The sequence below is a fragment of the Ostrea edulis genome, chromosome 7 (genome assembly GCF_947568905.1).
Source record: "Ostrea edulis chromosome 7, xbOstEdul1.1, whole genome shotgun sequence".
Taxonomy (NCBI): Eukaryota; Metazoa; Mollusca; class Bivalvia; order Ostreida; family Ostreidae; genus Ostrea; species Ostrea edulis.
In genome coordinates this window covers 7,754,871-7,778,978 of record NC_079170.1, presented here as the reverse complement: position 1 = coordinate 7,778,978, position 24,108 = coordinate 7,754,871, and the positions used below count along the sequence as shown (strand labels likewise).

Sequence of the window (24,108 nt, the reverse complement as noted above, 5' to 3'; positions counted from 1 at the left end):
TTTAGAGCGACCCTGAACACTAGCGACAGCGATCACCGCTACACCGGCACCAGAACATGTACAGACTGTTCAATCGAGTGGGGAAGATCCCCATGGCTTTTTGTAAATTTCATATAAAGTTGCAGAAATGACATTTTTTTTTATCTTTGTTTATTTTTTTACTTATTCAATTGAAAGAAATCAGATACTATTTATATGTATTTCTAAAAATAAAATAGAAAAAAAAAAAAAAAATCCATTACGAGATTCGAACTGGGTACATGTTATCATGAGTTTCATAGACATCTCTAACGATTACGTAACAGTGTTTTAATCTTCACACTCTTGTTATTTCACACTCTCAAATAAACAAATGTAAATTAGTATTGTTAAAAATTCAGAAGTTTTTGAATTTGTCAGCACTTGGAGATTATTTTTCTCGTGCCGTAGACCGACTGAAGAAGAAAAAAAAGGGGTCAGATTATTTTCTTAGTGCTGTGTTTGAAGTTATGTATTAGTAAGTATAAAATGAGGATATCATTGTTTATAGACATCAGTCAGTGCTACATATACATGTATTACCATTGTCTGTCTGTCTGTTTACCAGTATTTACAGGTATCTGAATTTTTAATCAGCTGTTAATCAGTAAATGGATACAAATAGAAAAATGGGAGGGGGGATGCATATAGATAGATAGATAGTGTATTTATCATCTATTTATAGAGATAGAGTTTTTCCCTTTTATTTATTTATATATATTTATTGATTAAAATACCTGTGCAGTATAATGAGTATTGCCCATGTCTGTTGTAGGGGTAGTGGTAAAATAGTATGATATACATGTATGTATGATATTTTAATAATATTAACAATGAACCTACATTGTAATATTTTTGCCATAGTGTGTATATGAATTCTAGGTATCAGGACAACTCGCCCCCAAGACAACTCGCCCTCAAGACAACTCACCCCCTCATCGGGACAACTCGCCCCTAAGACAACCCGCCCTCAAGACAACTCGCCCCCTCTTCGGGACAACTCGCCCCCTCTCTTGAGATAATTCGCTCCTACATATCATACATGTTTACAATTATTATTTTTGGTCTAAATCCAAGAGGTGTATTACCAAAAATTAATGAATTTCTTATAGATAGTATATACATCACAGACAATAAGACGTGTTCACATTAACACCGAACTTCGTGTCTTTTTATGCAAGACGAAAGATTTTAGTGGAAATCCAGTGTTTGGGTTCTGTAAATTCATCATCACTTTTATGTACATGTAAAATATATAATTTCAGCGGAAACAAGTTAGCGTTTGGTATAGGGAGAGTATTAGCTTGGTCTACAGCTGACGTAGTATAATTATCAATAATCTGCGTCTGTTGTTAAATCTAATTGTTTGATTTCCCCCAAGCTGTTATAAATTTACTTCAAACGTTATGAGTTACTCATCATCAGAGTTCTTTACACTTTGAAATCGCCGCGTAAAAAGAATCACACCGCGTAAAAAGAATCAGTAAAGCAAAGCCGTTATAAAATATCTAAAATGGGAATTTTATTTTTCAACGGGTATTAGTTGAGAAATGCATTAAAAGATAATTACATGTATCAGAATATTCATGCTTCACCTTTACACTTATGTATACTATATCAATAAAAGAAACACCCACACCCTCAAAATTTTCTCAGTATTGGAGACATTTAATCAATTACCTGAAGATCAGTAAATATAATTTTCCTTGCCAATTGATTTATGAAAAATATAACTTTTTCTGAAATGCAATAATTAAATATATGTATAATTCTATTAGAATTTACCATTCGTGTTAAAGTATGAAAGAAAAAGACGTATCTTTATAATTGTAATTGTAATTAAAAGATTTATATAGCGCCCTATCAACATTAGTTCTCTAAAGCGCTTTACAAATGTGAAAGAAAAGATAATATAAAATCGATGTACACATACATGTGAATAAAATATTCATAGTGTCAGAATTAAAATGCATAAATATTATTATTAATATATAGCGATATATGATTACCCTAATAACATATGAAACAATTTAAAACAACCCTTAGGAATAATTAAATACATAACAAGGACATAGGCATAATAACAAACAGCAGGGTTTTTATTTTTTTTTTGGGGGGGGGGGGTTGTTTGTTTTTTGTTAACAGCACTGTAAGAGCTGTATGTAAGAGCACTAAGTATATAAAAATAATCACAAATTAAAAGCTAATTTAAAGAGACGCGTTTTGAGGTCCACTTTAAAATTAGACAATGAAGTACATTGTCTGAGTTTAAAAGGCAGAGAATTCCAGAGACTCGATGCAGCTTTGTCCAAACGTCGATCCCCATATGTTTTCGTATGTGTCCGAGGTACCTGGAGAAGATGCAGATATTCGGATCTTAGTGATCGTGTGGGATTGTAAACTGTAAAGATATCCTTTATGTAAACTGGAGATAGGTTGTTGGGAGATTTGAAAGTATGAAGAAGTATCTTATATTGAATTCTGTATTCAACTGGGAACCAGTGAAGATCTATTAGAACAGGAGTAATATGGTTGGATTTTTTTTAGCGTGTTATTAATCTTGCAGCTGTGTTTTGTGCCCTCTGAAGTTTGCTGGTGTGTTTAGAATGAACACCATAAAGCAATGCATTTCCGTAATCTAATCTGGATGTAACTAGCGAGTTTACTAGAGTTTTACATGCTTCATCATTGATAAATGTTAAAAGTGTAAATAACACACACAAAATAAAAATAAAATGTGATAATATATTTATATATAATATTGGGGGCAGGGTTTGACACTAAGGCACACCCGACCGACCGAGACTACTAAATGATAGGTCTGGTCGGGTAAAATGTTTATTTACTAGTCCGACTGGTCGTGTTAAAAATATGAACAAATTTAAGAAACTTTACTTTAAATCATAAGATATTTTATTCATAAAAAAAATAACTGTAAAGAGTTTGCGAGCAATTTTGAACCGCATGATGACATAATCTCTATCTTTAGTTCTAATTAGTCGCGGTCGTAAGTGATGTTCTACGACATCTACACATTGTTAATGTGTGTAAAGTTATGTTTTGGTTAAATAGAATTATTGAATTCACTTTCATTAAAAAAAACACCAAAACAGTTCATTTGAATTGAATATAAGAAAGTGTTTATTAAACATATGTGCGGGAATGTCTATATAATCAAATATGAAATCTCGTCCTCAATGAAAGCAAAAGATGTCTTAAGAAAGAAAAAAAAGGAAAATGTTGGGAAGAAACAAAGCAGCTAGGGCTTATGAAATAGAAATTTTAAAAAAAATATTGAGGTCAATTTATTCTAAATGGATTAAAGAATTTCCGTGCCGGTAAAAATTTAATGAAACTGAAAATAGGGTTGCATGAAAGTAAAAGCATCAAATTGAATGACGAGATTAAAGATTTTTTTGAGACAATTAAATGCATTTTAGTTCAAACTTAACGTTTTTGATTTAAATTAAGTACGTATTTAGATATGGAGAATCTTATAAGATTTTTTTCTGGAACGTTGGTCAGGGCTAGTGGATGTAAGGTCAGGTCTAGCAAAAATCATTTTAAGTAGCCCGATTGGTCTAGTGCCCCAAAAAGTTAACGTCAAACCCTGGGGGGCGAGTGTCTCAAGAGAAGGGGGCGACTTGTCCTGAGAGAGGGCGAGTTGTCCTAAGAGGGGGCGAGTTGTCTTGGGGGCGAGTTATCCAGCATTCGAATTCTATTGGTATCAATTATATAGTAGGCCTAGTAAGAATACTATTCTACTTCTATTCATTAGAAATAGAGCAACACATACAAGAATATTTAAGCTTACATTTATGTATAGTATTCTGGTACCACTAAATATATTAAGTTGAGTGTTCATAATATGTTAAAAATTCAGATCATGATGTTTATTTACATGTCAGAGGGCATAAACATGCACCATACTTTTCATGAAGCACCAACACTCTTCATGAAGTATGCTGGTGTAAAGCGCAGCAGTTCAGGGTACCTGTAAAGTGCGAAACGAAATCGAAACGAAACGAAATCCACCGAAACGAAACGAAATATGTCGAAAGGAAACGAAACCCAACGAAACGAAACCTACCTAAGCGAAATGAAACAAATTGTATAACCGAACTCTTTTAATTATAATAATTAAAAATGGCATCTTAGGCCCCTGTGAAAGTTACCACATATCAATAAAATTCGCCTCACCTTTGATGCTTAACTGATACAAAGTTTTAAAAGTTGGAAGGGTGGGGTGGGGGGTGAGTAAGCACAAAGTACATAAATAACTTGTGCAATTAGTTTCGGATCCATAAATTTCAGAACGGAGGGTTACAGTCTCACAGGTCAGAGGTTTGGGGAAACACACTAAACGAGGAGTGGGGTCACCGGCGTTGGATCCGCCTTTGGGCATAAATACATGTTTCAGTATTTTTTGCTCTAAAGATAAATCTATGTATACATGTGGATATTGTGTATTTGTATGTAGTATATCAAACGGTGGATTCTGAGTATGTCCTCCCGTTCTCTTTGTAATTTCTGCTTCCCATGTTCATAAGCCTTTTGATTTTACAAAATGCTGACCTCCTCCTGATATTATTGCATTAAAAAAATTCCGTTTTCCGTCCCGTTTTCAATTCCCCGTCTTAGCAACACCCCAAATGTATAGAGTTATCTTTAAACCCACTACATATCAATAATAATTTTTAATAATGCATGTATATATATATCTTACTGAATTGCATTCATATAATATGGTATACTATTCAATTTTTTTTCCATTATTGAAAGTACTCGCACCTCAGCAGTTAGAGATAAAATAAGAGGTTAAGAGCTCTTTCTGCTTTCAACTTTCTCGGACACTATTTTCTTCAAACAATGTATCTATGCCCAAAAGCGGATCCAACGCCGGCGACCCCACCCCTTGTTTCGTGTGTTTCCCCAGACCTCTGAGACTGTAACCCTTTGTTCTGAAATTTATGGATCCGAAACTAATTGCACATGGTATTTAATCAACTTCGGATATGTACTTTGTGCTGACTCACCCCCTTCCAACTTTTAAAACTTTGTATCAGTCAAGCCGAAGGCCTACATCAAAGGGGAGGCGAATTTTATTGATATGTGGTAACTTTCACAGGGGCCTAAGATACCATTTTTAATTATTATAATTAAAAGAGATCGGTTATACAATCTGTTTCGTTTCGGTAGATTTCGTTTCGTTTCGGCGGATTTCGTTTCGTTTCGATTTCGTTTCGCACTTTACAGGTACCCAGCAGTTCATGCCCTTAACGTAGTTCCACACTCGTGTGACGTCATAGGATTTTGCAAAGTCAATAATTTAATGATAGGAACATAAATTTTGTTGGAAACTTTTTCGATAGTTATTGTAAAAAATCTTGTTAGCCATAAAATATTTCAAAATTCTTGGTTATATTTGAATAGTCAATGATATGTTTCAAAATATTGAATCCAAGGACAATAACTCTGTTTTCATTCAATTATTTATCAAGTCCATAATGCGATATATTTCCTTCATTTTTGACAAACATTTTACCAAGGTGATAAGGAATCATTATCTGTGTCTTTTCATGAAATTACATACAATTTTAATCCCGAGTGATTTAAATAGCTCAGCTGTATGGTGCCAGACTTCAGTTTTTGATGGGGGTATACATAATCTGGAAGCTATAGATTTGAAATTATTAAGGAAAGGTATGGATTTTTTCCCATGAATAACTATAACAGATGTAACTCTACTAATATAAACAGAAAAAATGATATGTAAACCATGTTATAAGGAAAATGCGTCCACATTTGTTTGTTTTTTAACATTTTGGGGAATAACGCTAATTCAATAATTTTCCACATATTATTCTAAAACTTGATGAACATATTGAAAATGACATGTGTTTTAGTTATTGACATGTTTCCCGATAAATAAATGCAATTCAAAAAATATTTTGTTGTTTTTATATTAAAATAACAACAAATAACTGTTTCCAATGAATTTCATAAAAATCTACATCGGGGTATGACTTTAGTGGTATATGTAATGAAAATTAATATGGAAACCCTTAACTGTTTTGCCTTTTTTCATTACTCTGAATGTTAATTTATTGATTCCAAACAAAAAAATGCTACCTAAACCCCAAAAATCCAGGACTAAGGACCTACCTTAAATACTTTTAAAAATTAAACTTATTTCTTAAATATGCATACATGTATTTGTACTTTAATAATCCATGTTTAGGAAATATTTTCATGTTATATATGTTAATCATATGTGTCACCATGCAATTTTAGATTGAAAAATAAAATAAATACATGTGTATATGCAAGCTAATGTTTCATTAGATTCTTTGCATTTGATTTTAATGTCAAGTTTCTTTTTCATAGTTGACGCAACAGATTATGAGATACAGATGAAACATGCAGGGAACCATGTAAATGATTCTGAAAGTGGCTACCCAGGTGCTGTTTAAGGAAGCTTGTAATAGGAGTGGAAAACCACCCAAAAACTATGTGTCTCAAAATGCCAGTAGAGACATAGAAAGAAGAGAGGAACTAGCTGGGATATCATTATGAAGAACCTAACCTCCTTGGAGTCAAGTATGTGACAAATTATTCATATAAATAATCAAATAATCATCCATGTCGCCATGAGATCGAAATTAACTTTTTAACCACAAGAAATTTTAGGTACTGTATTCTTTTCCTACTAGGCTCCAATTCGAAATTTAACCAGCATTTTTCAATCGATTGCTTTTTTTCAGGAATTTAATAAACTAAGCACCCCTTTTATCAAAATAAATGAGAAGAAAGTGCAATATCAAAAACAAGATTGGAATTTCTTTCCTTAAACATTTTTAAATCAGGCAATGTATCATTGGTGGGGGTCATAGGGAACATCTATGCAGCATGTACTCACTATCCAGAGGTCCTCCACCTACAATTTACAGCATTATGTGGCTTGAACCTTAAGACTTAGTGTGTATTTAATTCTCTCTCTCTCTATCTATCTATCTATCTATCTATCTATATATATATTTCTATTTACTCAATCCTGTGTGTAATCATGCTTAGCAACTATCCAGTATGTTTCTGTGTAACATATTCTCAGCCATGCCGATGTTTTTCGTTAGATGTCATTTTTCTCCCGACGAGTTAGGGGAAACCATCCCCTTACGAAACAGCCTGTAGAGAAATAAATGTTATGTGATTGAACTCCATCTGATCATCAATATTTATGTATATATATATATATATATATATATATATATATATATATATAATCCAAATAGAAAGAGTTGATATCACACAGTCAAAATAATTAAATAAAAAAGCAGGAAAATATGCAGTTCCAAAATATATTCAAATCGCTAGTGCTTTCTGGATTTTAACATCCATCCTCAGTTGAATACAAATATTGAATACAAAGTTGTTTATCTTATATTGTTGTATATGTATATCTAAAACATTTGGAGATTTCATCACAGTGGCTCATCACAAATTAACCCTCTCTCTTCTATATTTACACGAGGGGGGGGGGGGATCTGGTATCCCAATAATCACTCCTTCAAATTTCTATTATGTCTCCTTTATTTTACTGACATAAGATTTTACGACCCCTCTCAATCGATCAGAGAAAAACCATAGTTTGTAAAAATACTTAGAATATCTGTTCGCACCAACAATATATTTGAAGGAACAATGCATTTTCTATCGTTTTTAAGACCACAGGAACTTTTCATCAATCACTCAGAATGGAAGACAGACTTGCATTGGTCAGTTCAAGTTGCTCTTCAGTTAGGATGTGTGAGAGTAGTTTAAGCAAACATCCCCCCATTTAAGAAATTATGTCATTGTGCTTCTGCACAACTAATCATAATCTTACGTTCTAAGTTTTTGTAGTATGTACATGGAATATGTCAATATAATTCCATTTTACTCATTCATAAGAGATTTACCAGTTATCTAAATATTACGTATGCAACTAATCAGAATGAAATGCTTGACGTGTGCATGTGTAGGTATTCATATTGTAAATCAACAGCAAAAAATCATTTTAATTTAATTACCCTTTAATAAGAAAGTTGTGGTCATTTCAGTACCAAAAAATGAAAGAAAGCAATGCACGTTATGTGCATATGTCAATCTGTAATTCTGTTGATGTCATCCAACAGGTATTTGTATCATGTACATATATATGATTAGCATAATTAGTTTGAATTTCATGTTTGCATCATATATAAGAAAGCTGTGGAGATTTTGAAATTGTCTAATCAAAATTTAGCACAATTGTGCATGCACATGCTGGCTAGTAATTTTAACCATACCAATTTGTAAGTACCAAGACATACTAAAATCCTCAACTTCAGAAGAATTTAATGAAAAACATAAACATTATGGTCCTTGAAATATAGAAAAAATATAGAACCTTCAAAAGACAGGATATGCATATACTGAGTGTTGGCATTTTTGTATTACACCAATCTATAGATACACATACTATCTACTATGCTGTGATATCAACTCATTCACTTTATTCATAAGAAAGTTACAGACATTTTAGTATTAAATCCAATCAAAATGAAATGTTGCATGCATGTGCAGATTGGTCATTTTGAACATGCAGATCAGTTAATAAATATCTTAAAAATATCTTAAAAATAAAAATCTTAAAAATTACAAGTCTTAATTAATAAATGCCTACAATATGAATATTAAACAATCTCAAAGAACAACAAAAAATTTAGACTGATTCCCAAGTTAGTGTACCAAAATCCAATGCATGCACATTCAGACTAAAATACTATCTTTCTGCACATCCAAATGATATACATGTACGTACAATCATCTTAAAAAGATTGCATATAAAGGATCTCTTGTATAGTTATTGAGAACAGAGTATACCCTAAGTTCTGGGAACATAAATATAAGGAATCACTGTCTAGTTTGTCAGGGTATATGAGGTGATTAACAAATTAACATCAACTGAAAATATGAGAATTCATGCATAACAGCTTCACCGTTTATATAGTTTGCATGCATGTATCATGTTCATGCTTTTATGGGATCTTTGTGAATTATGTCAAGGATTTGGATGATTTGAATATATTATAAAAGTGGCAAGAATGAAAATAACATGTTGTGCCATATTTTTGTTTTCGACAGTTTATTTTATTTTTCAATGCGTTGTTTTACACCAGTTTTATAACGTATGCAATGCAGTGTACACCAGTTTTGGACAAATGAAATTGGCCTTTAGTTTGCTTCATCAATATACAGACTCTATTTCAATTGATTATATATTAATAGTGAGTCTCATGCCAGTATAAGGCAATATACATCTTTCTCACATAATCACTAGTGTCAGACCAACTCAACCCATGTGAGACAGCCATACAAGATTTTTCTGTCTTACACTGCTAAGACATATCTTTGCTTGTGATGTACATATGTATGTCGTATATTTTCTGATTTACATTACACGATAAAGAAAAATAGTTTGTATTGTTTTCTTCAAATTTCAATTTGATATATATTATGTATAGCTTTTTTATGGACAACCTTGGGTTTTGTACTTTACACTTATATTGTAAACCATTTTCAGGTATGCTGAGATCTTCATACTGTGTAATTAATTTTTGCATATATTCAAAGAAGGATTTCAATAATTTTGAATTTTCTCAAAGCTCTTGAATTAAAGTACTGAACTGATAAAATGTGAGAAAAATAACACTTTATTATTTGCTCATGTGGGATAGGGAAATTCCACCTCTGGAACAAGATTCGCTGCTTAAGACTCAGCAAAGCCTCGTCCTAGACTGCAAATCTTGTCCCCTCGGTGGAATTTCCCTATCTCCCATTCATACGAATGAAGGATTCCATTTATCACACACATGCAATGCACACGTGATATCATGCCAATATACAGATGCATTTATCACACATGTAGCAAGTTTCAATGTTAGAACACATCTGATACATGCAGTGAGTTTTATGTCAATATATATTTATCACACACATGCAGTGAGTTTCAGTGCCAGTACACATTTGCACACATGTAATGAGTTTCAGTGCCAGTATGCATTTATCACATGCGTGTAGTGAGTTTAAATGCCAGTACACATCACACACATGTAGTGAGTTTCAATGTCAGTACAGATCAATACACATGTAGTGAGTTTCAATGCCAGTACAGATTTACCACACACATGTAGTGAGTTTCAATGTCAATACAGATTTATCACACACATGTGAGTTTCAATGTCAATACATATTTATCACACACATATATTGAGTTTCAATGTCAATACAGATTTATCACACACATATATTGAGTTTCAATGTCAATACAGATTTATCACACACATATATTGAGTTTCAATGTTAATACAGATTTATCACACACATATATTGAGTTTCAATGTCAATACAGATTTATCACACACATATATTGAGTTTCAATGTTAATACAGATTTATCACACACATGTAGTGAGTTTCATTGTCAATACAGATTTATCACACACATGTAGTGAGTTTCATTGTCAATACAGATTTTTCACACACTTAAACTGTTAAGTGAGTTTCAATGTCAATACAAAGTGATCAATTCTTTTGAGAAGCCTGTAGTAACCAACCATGTTGATATCCAAGAACTTTTTAACATTGTTATCTCTTTCTAAAATATTCAAAGTTTATATTTGGATTTCAAAAATCTTTTGTCTCTCAATCAACACATTGAAATTTGGTTTAAAGCATGTTGAATTTAATTTCACAATCTTGATATGATTTAATTGTGATGATTTCAAAAATAACATTCCTACTCACCACCCTGCACCTCAGAAATTAAAATGTAACTTACGCAGGACACTTAAGGTAACGAATGAACTCGGTATGATAATGAGATCATAATGAGCTGATACGTCATGACAGTTGCTCCGCCTTGATCAATCCATATTTGGATACACATACACAAACTTTAATTTTAGGATCATATAAAAATATATCGGAATATTGCCTTTATTCTACGTTTAAAATAAGTCAAATTTCCCTGATTTGACAACACATTACAAGGCATTATGATGAGAAATACCCCGGTGAAGTTTGTCGTATGGTTGGAATCAGCGTCTAAAATGCGCTTACTAGGCACATGGCAAAGACGACGCGACGTTCAGAAGATGTCAGCTGTACAACTTTGAAATCGGAAAAATCAAGGTAAATTCTTGTAATTGAAATAATGATGTATGAATACCTGAAACCAAAGTTGTCAACAATGAAAGTAGACAGCATTTACTGTGTTTTATACATTGACTCAATACTTTAGAGGTAGTATATACATAGTTTGATATTCTTTGTTTACATACTGCACACGTAGCCGATGTGTAGCATATATTAGGTGCACACACGCAAAACAGGCCTACATGTATATGTTAGAGAACTGATGCTCAAATGGTACCAGTTGTTGTTTGTTTATATAAACATGATTTACATGAGTACAGGCGGGTATCTAGGCAGTAAAATCCACAGGCACCTAAAGTATGGATATTACATGTACTTACCCCCCCCCCCTCCCCCTCTTTCTTTTGATTTTTTTTTTCTTGCTATAATTTCTCTGAAATAAGTAAATTCCCTGTCTATCTCATCCTTCTTTCGATTCAAGTAATCGTTTCACGCTTTTTGTAAGAAGCTTCTACCGGTATGATTTAATTTATTTATTGATCCACCAAGCATGTTGGCATACAATCATGTTACACAATATGAGATATGTATAATGATGACAAACTAAAAACTAACAGTTCATATGCATATTTGTAAAGACGTTTATATATATTTGGCATGTACATATGACGTGAAACTGTTTATATAATTTAGTATTGCATGTATAACATTAGCAACCAATAATTTATTACAAAATTTGTGCTCATTTTTTTTTATTCCCGGACAAGGCCAATCTCTAAAGCTTACAAAAAGTGTGAAACGATTACAGTACTTTAAAAATCTAAAAAGAAATGAGTTAGACCGGGAATCAACACATTTCAGATTTATCGCTGCAAAAAATATTTTCAAAAATGGGGGGGGGGGGGGGGGGGCGCTAGTATCAGTGTATCAGGTATCTGTGGTAATATCTTGTACAAATGCACGTGTAACTACATTAATTTTGATGCTCTAGATTTACAGTCACATTTAATTTTATCAAGTGACATACTAGAAAAAAAATAAACTTGGGATATTTTCGCTTACATTACAGTTTGAATAAATGGAAGAAAAATAAAAGACCCTGAATGCATACTGATTGCCCACATTTTTTATGTGTATTTGAGACCCTTCTTTAATACATTGAATGTTTGCGGCATATGTATTTATAAAATGAGATAATGCTATTTACAGATGTGCATGATACCAACAAGAATGTGAACTTTTCAAAGAGCATGATATTTCCAATTTTCCACATCTCTAGACCAGTGACCACAAATGTACATACAAGGTAATTTTTACAAACTTTAAATAATCCAATCAGGCACTGGATATACATAAATATAGGCATTACACTGTATTTACATCTAGTCAATATTAATTTCTTTAAAATGATAAATAAGAGAAAATTCATATGAAACATGTTTTGATATTGCTGTATGGTATGAAATTTGAATGTTTTTATGTTATAATGCACATGTAAACTTGAACACTTAGACCTACAGTATTGTGTTTTAAATATTTTTGACTGGCAACTTTCATCTTTTTTCCATTTAGTACCCACAGATGACAGCCGTATTGACTCCAGTAGATAATATTCATCTCCATCAGCTGGTCACTACGCTGTACATAGTGGTCAAACCAGCTAGGATATCCACTGATTGCATTCAGTGATGTGAATTGTCATCTACATTTGTGCTTATGAACTTTAGTAAACTGTCAAGTTTTAATATGAAGAAAATGACTGCTGAAAAAGCATCTAATCTTGTGTTCTATGAATGTTTTCAATTAAACACAAGACAAAATGTGAAATAGTTTTATTGAAACTTAATTGAAATTCACTTTGAATTACTTTGCATTGACTGAGTACTTCAAATTTTAATCTTTCTACATTTTCATGGTCAAGTGATAAAAAGCATTTGAGAGTGAAGGGGGGGGGGGTGTCATATGAAGTAAAAAGATTGACACTCATTTGGTGAACTAGATATTTTACACACTGCAGCCACTTATCTTTATTTTCAATAATGAATTAAGAATATTTCTTAAAACTGGGAAAACAACCCCCTCCCCAAGTAGTGGAGGAGTATGTGTCACTTCTGGTTTTCCAGTAGCTTGTATGATGGCTGTATTCTAGATACAGTGGAACCCCGTTATTACGTTCCCCCCTTTAATACGTTAGTCCGCATATTACGTTGGAATTTCAAAGCACAAAACCATTTCTTAACAAACCTATATAAAATAGACCTCGTTATTACGTTGCCCTAAGATGCCGGGACTCGGTATTACGTTGTAAAAATTCCGACAAAAACGTAATAAACTCCTAATTATTCAATAATGATTCTCAAAATAATAAGCCATTCACACCTTGACTGTCTGAGGCAGTCACCACGTAAATTTCCTGGTCTGTTTGGGGATTAGAGACGCTTTACTGATCACGCTTCGATAGATCTAGCGACATCAATACAGGTGAATACCTCGTATCGAAGCCAGTGATAAACAATTAAATAATGTTTATTTAGACATTGTACTCTATGAAATTTACTTCATTTTTCATATTTTGATAATCGAAGAAATAATTTCTCAACCACCTGAGTGTTCAGTATAGTGTGATTACCTTCGCTATTAAAACTCTATTTACGGACAGCTTTGGTACCGAACATGAAAGACAAGATTTATCGTAGCATTGTTAAAACCGCTTGGGTAACTGCTTGGACATAGGTGACGAAAGGTGGTTAATTAAAAAATTGTCCGTTGTTTGGACATGTTCATAAATCTCGTCCATACATACACCAATCAAACTGTCCTGTGTTATCGGCCGATTCGCACACGGCATTTACCTCAGTGAATATTCTAAAATCCCTTGATGCGCACGTGATTTTAGTGCCATCATTTAGCGTTATAAATGAAATCTTCGTGCATCATTATATTTTTTTTTTTATGTGGATTGCGCTTAAATTGTTCTCCGTGTTTATCGTTGGTGAGAAAAGTGTGTAAGTGTTGGGTATCGAGTGCGTTTTGTGTCTATAGTTTTGTTGTTTTGGGGTGGGATTTTTTTTTATTGTGTTGTGTATTGTGTAATTAGAGAACTTAATAAAACGATGTTTTGTTATTTTTTTAATACGAATGTTGAATACGAACCGGAACGAGTTATTGATAGAAATTTACATGAACGCATTGTTTTAAAGTTGAACAAAATGGCGGTCCAAACGAATGCAGAAAAAACAACGTTTATCAAAACATCCTTATGTATCCTACACCAGAAATAAAGAAAAGGGATAAGAACATGAAGAATTACGGACATTAAAGATAAAATGTAAATAAAACAAAGTATAATAGTCTTTTAAACAAAGAAACAGTAAAGATATATTCACACACCCCTTCACGGAGTACCAACGGACGATATACAATTTCCAAATGATATTTTTAACGGATTTCACTGGGAACGTTTATTACGTTGCCCCCGGTATTACGTTATTTTATCGTGACAAAATGGAAAACGTAATAACGGGGTTCCACTGTACATATTTTGTTGAAAGCAATTTTAATTTTCAAGTTGTCACCTTAAACTATTTCTAAAAGAAATCCAACTCGAGTCATTAAGTATTCCCACGGATTTTTTTTATATACACAGTGATATAATACAAATATTCATTGCAGAACAAGATACATATACCCCCCCCCCCCCCACCTCATTGTGTATGTTTCAATGCAAGAGCAGATGCTACATGGGTCCAGACTCCTACCCAAACCCACTCAATTTGAAAAGTAATAACTCCATGACATTTTAATCGTTTTTAAAACTATCAAATTAAGTTATCCCCTTCCCTAAACTGTGTTTCATTGCAAGAGCAGCATGAGTCCAGATATAGACAACCACCCTTCAACAGTGTTTCATGAAAACATACATGTAGTGTATCATATTTTTGTATATATTCTACATCTATTTAGTAGATACTGCATGTTTGTAACCTTGTTTAGACCCCCCCCCCCCCCCAATGCAGGGATTGACACCCGAGACTATATTCCTGGATCAGCGCATGATTTTCACCGCGAATCGTCAGTTACAAATTACGCACTGAGTTCGATCTGTTATTAAGCTCAGAAATATAAGAACTTGCTGTAGTAATGGCCATCACGTATGATGTGTTCGAGGTAATGCAGATAATTCAACACCACACCGATCTCTGTGAAATTAAATGCATACTTCTTTGCATCAGATTAAATTTTCAAAAAAATATATAGATACTGGTGTGTTGTTGTATTCATACCGAAGCGAAGAAATATTTTTTGAATATATGTAATACATATATTACACACTTGTTTGTTTAACACATTCACATTGAAGGAATTATTTCGTTTTAGGTCTAGATCGAGGGTAAATAGTGCATGTATATTTATGTGTGTAGTCTGATTAAAACCAGCTCCCTTCTAATGGTCCCTGACGACGATAGGGGGAAAAGGGGGGGGGGTAATCAGACTCATTCATTCATGAGGTTTAAGATTGGAATTTAAATAATCTGATTGTAAACAGATCTTTTATCCGCTCCGTTATCATTATGTCGTTACAAACGTACAATGTTTGAATACAAACTAGAGTTTGAAATGTCTCTGAAATTAGTTGTTAAATATAACTGTCTTGGTTACTGGGAGTATAAGACCAACAGTCCGGTACAATAAATTTATTACCAGACTGTTAACAGGCACTGTCCCTTGGTACCCCCTGTAATCATGTCAACAATTCATACTTTCTTTACTGAACACTTCATACAATTAATTGTTTTCATTTATATAATCATTCTATTCTACCCTCTCTGCATTAGCATAAAACATTCAGAACAACTGGATCCTACATGTACATGTGTTTTATACTTGCATACTGTACTTACTAAACTATAATAATACTGATTTGATTACAATTTTATATGTATTCACACAACACACTTGGACCTATCCACTGTCTCAGAAACTGACGTGTTAGGCAGTCGGGTTATTTTATTGTATATATCATGTTGTTAATTTAAATCTTGTCTGCAATCAGTATTTCATATATAGTTATAATATGTGCAGTGCAGAAGTGTGAACTCTGATAGTATCAGTAATTCTGAATGATTGTTTTCTTATTTTCATTACTGTACATGCCCCCCCCCCCCTTCCCAAGGAACCTTGATTGGCAAATAAACAATATATATATAGAGAGAGAGAGTTAAAAGATTAAAACTAAAGTAAATGTTTCTTGGTTAAAATACATTGGTTGTCCTGCGTACATGTATCATGTATATATTTACAATACATAATAAATTGTAATTTTCCCGCCGTGTTACTTCCCTTTCCAGTATCTAATTTTGGATCAATATTCTACATCAGTGCTGCGTTTGAATATTAATTAGATAGCGTGTTTACATGCATATCGAAGATAAAACTGGACGGCGGTAAGAGGAAAATAAATGTATTGTGATACCATGAGATTATTTGAAAGCTTTGAACAAGGCTTTATCTAGAAATCACTGTCCAAATCTTGAAATATTCTTGAACAACACTGAACTCGAGAAAAAACACAAATAAACAAAGTGCAGGGGTAGGTTTTCATCTAGCGGGCCATTTTTAACTTATTTGCAAGCGGATGATCCAATTTGGACAGTGAATACTCGATTCTGTGAAACTTATTCTTTTCTATCATGTCATGTTTTTATTGATTTATGTACAGCTGGCTGTGCGCCGTGTCGATTTATGATCATCTATTTGCGTCTTGTATAATCTGGTCAAATGACGTCATATGACCCTTGACATCTTAAGTAAACATGCAAAGTGAAAGTACAGGAGGCGTATATATTTTGTGGTACTTGAAAAGTGTCTTTAGATTTTTAATATTAATAAATGACCTACACCCAAAACAATAGGATATAAAGCATCATTTTTCTGAATAATTCTTAAACATGACCTTAAGTCACACGCGTAGAAATAATGAATGCATTTAAAAAAAAAAAAAGATTTAAAAACATTCAATATTTAAAATGATTGGACCAGTATTTCCTAATGTGAAATAATGTTAACGTGTACTGTGTTGTGCGGCGTGAAGACAAAATGTTAGGTAATAAGATAAGGTTATATTTAACAAGGAAAAAGTTTTTGAACAGGTATTGACCATATATTACACAGATAAGTTAAATAGGCAACTTAATAATTTTCAAATGATTAGGTCACTAAAGATCATTTTGGAAAGATCAAGGTCACTCAACATGTACCTTATATAGAAAAGAACCTTTATTTCAAAAGTTATATATCATTGTGCAAGTCATTTGTTACATGAAGTAGTTCAACTTCATTGGTTAGATGCAGTTTGGGGAAGTAATTACTAATATTCTTGTTATTGGATTTCACTCAAATAGAGACATCAACACTTGCCTGAGTCCCCATATACACAGGGTGGCAGTAACTTGTTTATGTGTTTGGAAAACGCGATATGTATATTACATATTTAAAGTTCATTTACATTTTGTTAATAGTAACTTACAGCAGTACAAAAATTTTAAAGCTTTATCTCTTCAATGTTGTAGACTATATTCAGAGGGAATGCAGATACTGAGGCACCCTAGCTCATCTAGGAAGTCGGGAAGAAAAAGGTATTTGTATGTCATAATTTGTATTATATTTTGTTATTCCCAAGCAAATGAAGTTTAGGAGGGTATATTAGAATCGCCATGTCTGTCTGTTGGTCTGTCTGTCTGTCGATTTGTCTGTAGGCATAATTTTGGCTGTACTCATTTTAGGAGACTAGCTAATGGAATTTTCTTAAAATGTGTACACTCTCTCAAATCATAAAGACATATAAAAATCTGCACCTAGGGTTTTCATAATGATTGGACAAAGTTTACTTAATTTAGATCATTTTGTTGTTTCTTTGAAATTAGAAAAATTTTGAGCCTTGTTTGCTTTAACTTAAGGGTATGTCCTGACCTTAGCAGAGAGTCATTTGGACAAGATTACAGATATTTTTATGCCCCCTAGATCAAAGATCGGGGGGGGGGGGGGATATTGTTTTTGTCCTGTCTGTCATTCTGTCTGAAACTTTAACCTTGCTAATAACCTTTGAACAGTAAGAGCTAGAGCTTTGATATTTCACATGAGTATTCCTTATGACAAGACCTTTCCGTGGGTACTAAACCTTTTGACCTTGACATTTGACCTACTTTTTGAGAAAAAAATGACATTGGTCATAACTTCTAAATGGTAAATATTAGAGCTTTCATATTGTACATGAGCATTTCTTGTGACAAGATCTTTCTACTGGTACCAAGATATTTGTCCTTTTGACCTTGGCCATCTTCAGAATTGGCCATTATCGGGGGCATTTGTGTTTCACAAACACATCTTGTTTGTCCTTGCCATAAATTGCAAGATGAGATAAACAGGAGAATAATATACTAGGTGCAGAGGTTGCTTGTGTTCAAAGAATGTGCAACAACCAGCATCAGATGATAATCATTTGGACAAGCTAGGTCAAGGTTTCTGGGTGTGCAATGCAAAATTCTTCTCTATAATGTAATTTTATTATGAAATAACTTTAGAATATTATACAAGATTAATTAAAATATGATCAAAGAAATGTCATGATCCTGAACACAAGTCATTCAGACAAGTTTAGGGGCACAGTTTAGGAGTTTCAGATTATGAAGTCTTAGAAATGTTAATATTCTAAGTTAGAGGTGCATGGAGAAGTCATACTTGACACAGAGGCTGCTTATAGCCAAGAAGTATGTCATAAACCTTATGCCCAGGTTATTTGTAGAGGGTCATGGTCACATGACTCAAAAGTCAAATGTTCTTTAGGCTGCATCAATTAAATGCTGGGATTTTGGACAGTCATATTTTTCTGTTACTCTACTCAAAGTTTACTCATGACCAGACTTTTGGACCAATGTCATTTTGGGAAGGTCAGGCTCACTCAGGATATACACCTTATATATAAGGAAAGGTGCCTTATTTCATTAGTTTTTAAACAAGTATGGATCATAAATCATGCAGATAGGTAATAGGCAAATGGCTTTCAGACAAAGGTCACTCAAGGTCATTTTGTAAAGGTCAACATCACTCAACATATACCTTATATATGATAAAGAAACCTTCATTCCAACAATATATCAACATTTATTGAGCATTGTGTGAATCATTTGTTATTTGAAATAGTTCATTCAGGTGAGATGTATTTTGGGGAGCATACATCAGTTTTATCAATATTCTTATTTTATATTAAATATCTATTGGTAGTTTAATAAAGGTTTAGGATAGAACATTTAAAAAATATATTATTGATTTGAAATCATTTACTTTAAGTTATGGTAAATGATAGAGAAAATGAGTTGGACAATCTTTCAAGAAACTGTTGTACAACTGTTACAAGTGATATGTACTGTCCATTCTTTATTACAGCCAATGTTCAGTGCCACACTTGGACCACTGCAGAAAAGGCAGCTTTGTAAAGACAATTTGAGACTTTCATCAAACTAGGAAAAACTCTGGCTCAGGTTGACTGTCTAAAATCCATTTGGAAGGAGAAATCGCTGTCCAGTTTAACATGGTGTCGTGGAAAGTTTGCTGTTAAAAATATTACTTCCTGGCAGAGGTGTTACAAAGAGTTAATCCAATTTTTATGCCCCCTCCATTTGAAAGAGAGGGGACGTATATATTGTTTTACATGACTAATTCGGTCTGTAGAGCAAATCTTGTCTGCTCAATATCTAATGAATTCTTTTGCTTGACTGTTTCCAAACTTGGTACAATGATTGCCCCTAGATAGTGAATGAACCATATTAATTTACAGGTCACAGGGTCAAGGGTCAAACTGGACACAGTAAGATATTGTCTGTTCAATATCTTGAGAACGCTTTCCTGACAGACATCAAACTCGGTATACTGGTTTCTTTTAAGAAGTAGGTGGTTTCTTTTAAGAAGTAGATGGTTTCCTTTAAGAAGTATATGTCCCATAATGTCCCATATTCATTTTGAAGTCACAAGGACAAAGGTCAAACTGTACATAATAAAATATTGTCCACTGAATATTTAAAGAACCAACCCTTTACCTGACAGTTACTAAACTTGGTACAGCGGTTGCCCCTAGAGAGTAGATGACCCCTACTGATTTCCAGATCCCAAGGTTGAAGGTAAAATTGGACATAGTAAGATACCATCTGTTCAATATTTGAGAACCATTCGCTTGACAGACATCAAACTTGGTTCACTAATTTTCCTTAAGAATTAGATACCCCATGGATTTTAAGGTCAAGGGTCAAACTGGACATGACAAGATATTGTCTGCTCAATATATTGAGGACTCTTTGCTTGACAGATATCAAATCAGGTACACTGGTTCTACCTAAGGAGTAGATGACTCCATTTGATTTTGAAGTCACAAGGTCAATGGTCAAAATACTACGGACATAGGTATTGTCTACACAGTATCTTGAGTTTGCGTTTCTTGACAGACATCAAACTTGGTACACTGACACATCATAAGTGTAGATATCTAGTATTCATTTTAAGGTCAATGGTCAAACTACTCTGGACATCAGATTTTGTCCATTCAGTATCTTGAGAACCCTTGTTTGACAAACATCAAACTTGGTAGTCTGGTGCCGCCTAAAGAATAGATGGCTCCCATTGGTTTTAAACTCTCAAGGTCAAAGGTCAGGACTCAAATAAATGGTTATTTGAAAATATCTGCTCAGTACCTTTAGAGATAACATATAATGGTTGCCTCTGACTAATAGATACATGTACATTGTAACTTTTGCTACAGACATTCTAAATGATCATTTTCAATATTGTAATATGGAGGGCATATATGTTTCTTAAATCTTTCTTGTAAATGGTTTTGATACTAGTTTTATATACAAGATGTATTATCAGCATTTGTCATTCATTGTACACCATACATTGGTTCATTCAAAATTGATAAATATATAATCAACAGCAGTACACATGAAATAATTCTCCATCTATATCTTGAATTGAACAAAAAGTTTAATGGTATTCCAAGGCCTTATATTCATGTGCGATTGAAAGACTGAATGAATATACTAAGATAATATAACAGTATTTAACTAAAACTAATTGCAGTTTAACACTAATGTACTTATAATGTAATTGATAGTACCACGCTCTTACTTGTAACTTGTTTTCATTTATATTCAATAGATATTTCAAGTTTGATAGCTAACTCAAATTTCAAATATGAATGAACATCAAGTGTCTGCTGTTTTAAGACTAAAGAGTAGCTTTATTTACATCATATGAGGTTTTTTGAGCTAAATTGATCAGCTTTGTATGCTTATGAAATAAATATGTACACCTATATTTTGCAGTTGATTGTACTTTGCTTTAAAGAGGTCTTAAAATTGGTGTAGTTTTCATTAGGTTTGGACTTCGCAAGTGACAAATTGGATTAGGAGTATTTTTACTCAGTGTCTTCTCAAATACTAATGAAAAATCAAGACAATTAATAGAGTCTTATGAATTCAGTATCTCTTGATAGATTGCTGAAAGAGTAGTACGAAAGAAAAATCCTGAACTCTGAACGATCAGATTCATGATGGATGCTGGGACATACAGTATTTTTAAAAGTCCTTGGTACAAGTTCTTCCTGTGACTTGAGCAGTGTCTGTATTCAGATATTTAAAAAAAAAGATCTTCAAAGCACTGTAGTACACTGTCATATAACCAGGAATATTTCCTTTATGGTCACCTTTAAATGGCCTTTGGGGTCGTATTTCGACATAAAGGACATCCAGGATACAGACGCCTTTGAATGCAACATTGGTTATATTATAAGTGTGACTGATAAGGAGCGCCAAATTAACAAAAACTCAGATAAAAAGATCAGTTCAATTATTACCCGTAATAATCAATTGACGTGCGCATCAAATCAATCATTGTTCTCATCAATTGATTAGGTGTACACATCAATTATTGCGCCCATATATTAAATAATGCGTGCTGCCCATCAATTCAATGTATGAGAGCAATAATGGGTTTGCTGCGCGCATTTATTTAACTGATGACTGCAATACTTCAGCGCGGCATGTGATTTTGAGCTCCGTATAATTGATTTAATAATCTCTTTAATTCAATTGAAAATATCTTAATTATTTACAACGATTTTTGTACAAGAAATTAATGAGCACATCAACTCTTATATAGAGAGAAACACTTCAATTAATATAATGAATTCAAGACAGATCTAATTAGATAGTTGTTGTATCTAGAAGAAGTATTGCATGCATCAATTGAATAAATATCAATTCAATTGAAGAGAGCAATAATTAAATTATTACACACAGTAATTGAATTGAAGCGCGCAGTAATTGAATTAAAGCTTTTTTAAATTAAATTGTGGAGGGCATCAATTCAATTGTTGATATCAGTAATTCATTTGAAGAGAACAACAATTCAACTATAGCCTAATCAACTCATCAAAGTATTCAATGCTATAAAGAATTCAATCAATGCGCGCAATAATTCAGAATTGTAGATTTTAGTAATTATCTGAACATGTTTCATTGAATTGTTGCAAGCATCAAATGAATTGATGATATCTTCAAATAATTAAACTTATCTTGAATTTAGCTTCTTAGACTGAAAACCTTTTTCAAATCTTTTTAACATTAATTTCTGTTACAGAAGAGTATATTTTAGTTCAACTGACAAAACACTAGACAGCCTCTCTCTCTCTCTCTCTCTCTCTCTCTCTCTCTCTCTCTGATATTTATATAAATTCCCCAAAAAGTTGTTTTTTGAGAAGTGGTTGAAACACTTGAGTTCCCTTTTAATTCCTTCAATCAACCGCCAGACTAAATGTAGTGACTTTCATGTAATATATCAAGTTTATACACTCTGTAGTGAGTTTCCGGTGTGTGTTCACATGTGACATCGTGTCGTAGGTATCAGGTGAAAATTCAATTTTGTTAAAGACGGATTTTCTATATTTTAAGTATCAGAGCAATATAAACAATTTAATCAATGCGCGCTAGAAATTAGAATAGTAGATATTATTAATTATTTGAAGAGATCTTCAATTGAATTGTTGCGCGCATCAAATGAATTGATATTTTCAAATGCTTAAAGATGTCTTGAATTATTTGAGTTTACATTGATTTGGTGATTCATAAACTGAACACCTTGTTTATAGATCTGCTTAATATTAATTACCGGTATTATATAATGAGACTCCCCCCGGAAAATTGGCTATATATAGTAAGCCCCCCTCCCCCGGAGGAGTCTGGCAATATAGTTAGACCACCCACACCCACACCCACCCCACACTTATCAATAGTGAGCCTCCCTCCTTCGTGATTGGTCTGGATTTCCATCGGAAGACTGGCTATGGCATTTAGTGAGTCACCCCCTTTGAGGGGTGGCTATATCCCCTAACCCTAGTAGTGAAACTTCCCTACAATACACATACGTGGTTGGTTGCAATTTCATTAATATCTTTGATATATTGATTAAAGGGGTAAATTCTTTTGGCAGTCGTTCAACTACTGAATTGAATGCTCATTGCGCATATGAAGGATCATTTTTTAATAAGATGCATTTTGCTATATAGCCAAATTTATTTAGGGGTAATACTGATAGTTAGCCAGGTTTCCGGTGGATGTGGTAGGGTTGCTTTATAGTCAGAATTTCGGGGGGGGGGGGTAAATAGCTTGGGGGAAAAGCTATTCTTGTACTCTGTACAAGGACACAATGCATGAGCAGACGAATACATTTACTGTATATGTACATTTTCAATATCCACTCTTCGTCTTTTCATCAGACCTTATTTTTATTTGATATTATTGTGTAACACAGGACACATTATAAAATCCAACTTATACTGTGACATAGAAAATGTTAAAAACGGATA

The 24,108-nt window shown here is 33.2% G+C and overlaps 1 long non-coding RNA gene across 3 annotated transcripts; it reads left to right on the top strand.

Moving 5' to 3' along the window:
• Positions 1-437: 437 nt before the first annotated feature.
• On the top strand, positions 438-17,830 carry LOC130047771 (uncharacterized). Of its 3 annotated transcripts, none has more exons than XR_008796585.1 (3): positions 438-454; positions 6,406-6,618; positions 17,765-17,830. It is a non-coding gene; the product is annotated as an uncharacterized LOC130047771 (long non-coding RNA). The 3 variants fall into 3 exon arrangements; XR_008796584.1 differs by lacking the exon at positions 438-454 and adding an exon at positions 478-496; XR_008796586.1 differs by lacking the exon at positions 438-454 and adding an exon at positions 552-595.
• The last annotated feature ends 6,278 nt before the right edge of the window (positions 17,831-24,108 follow it).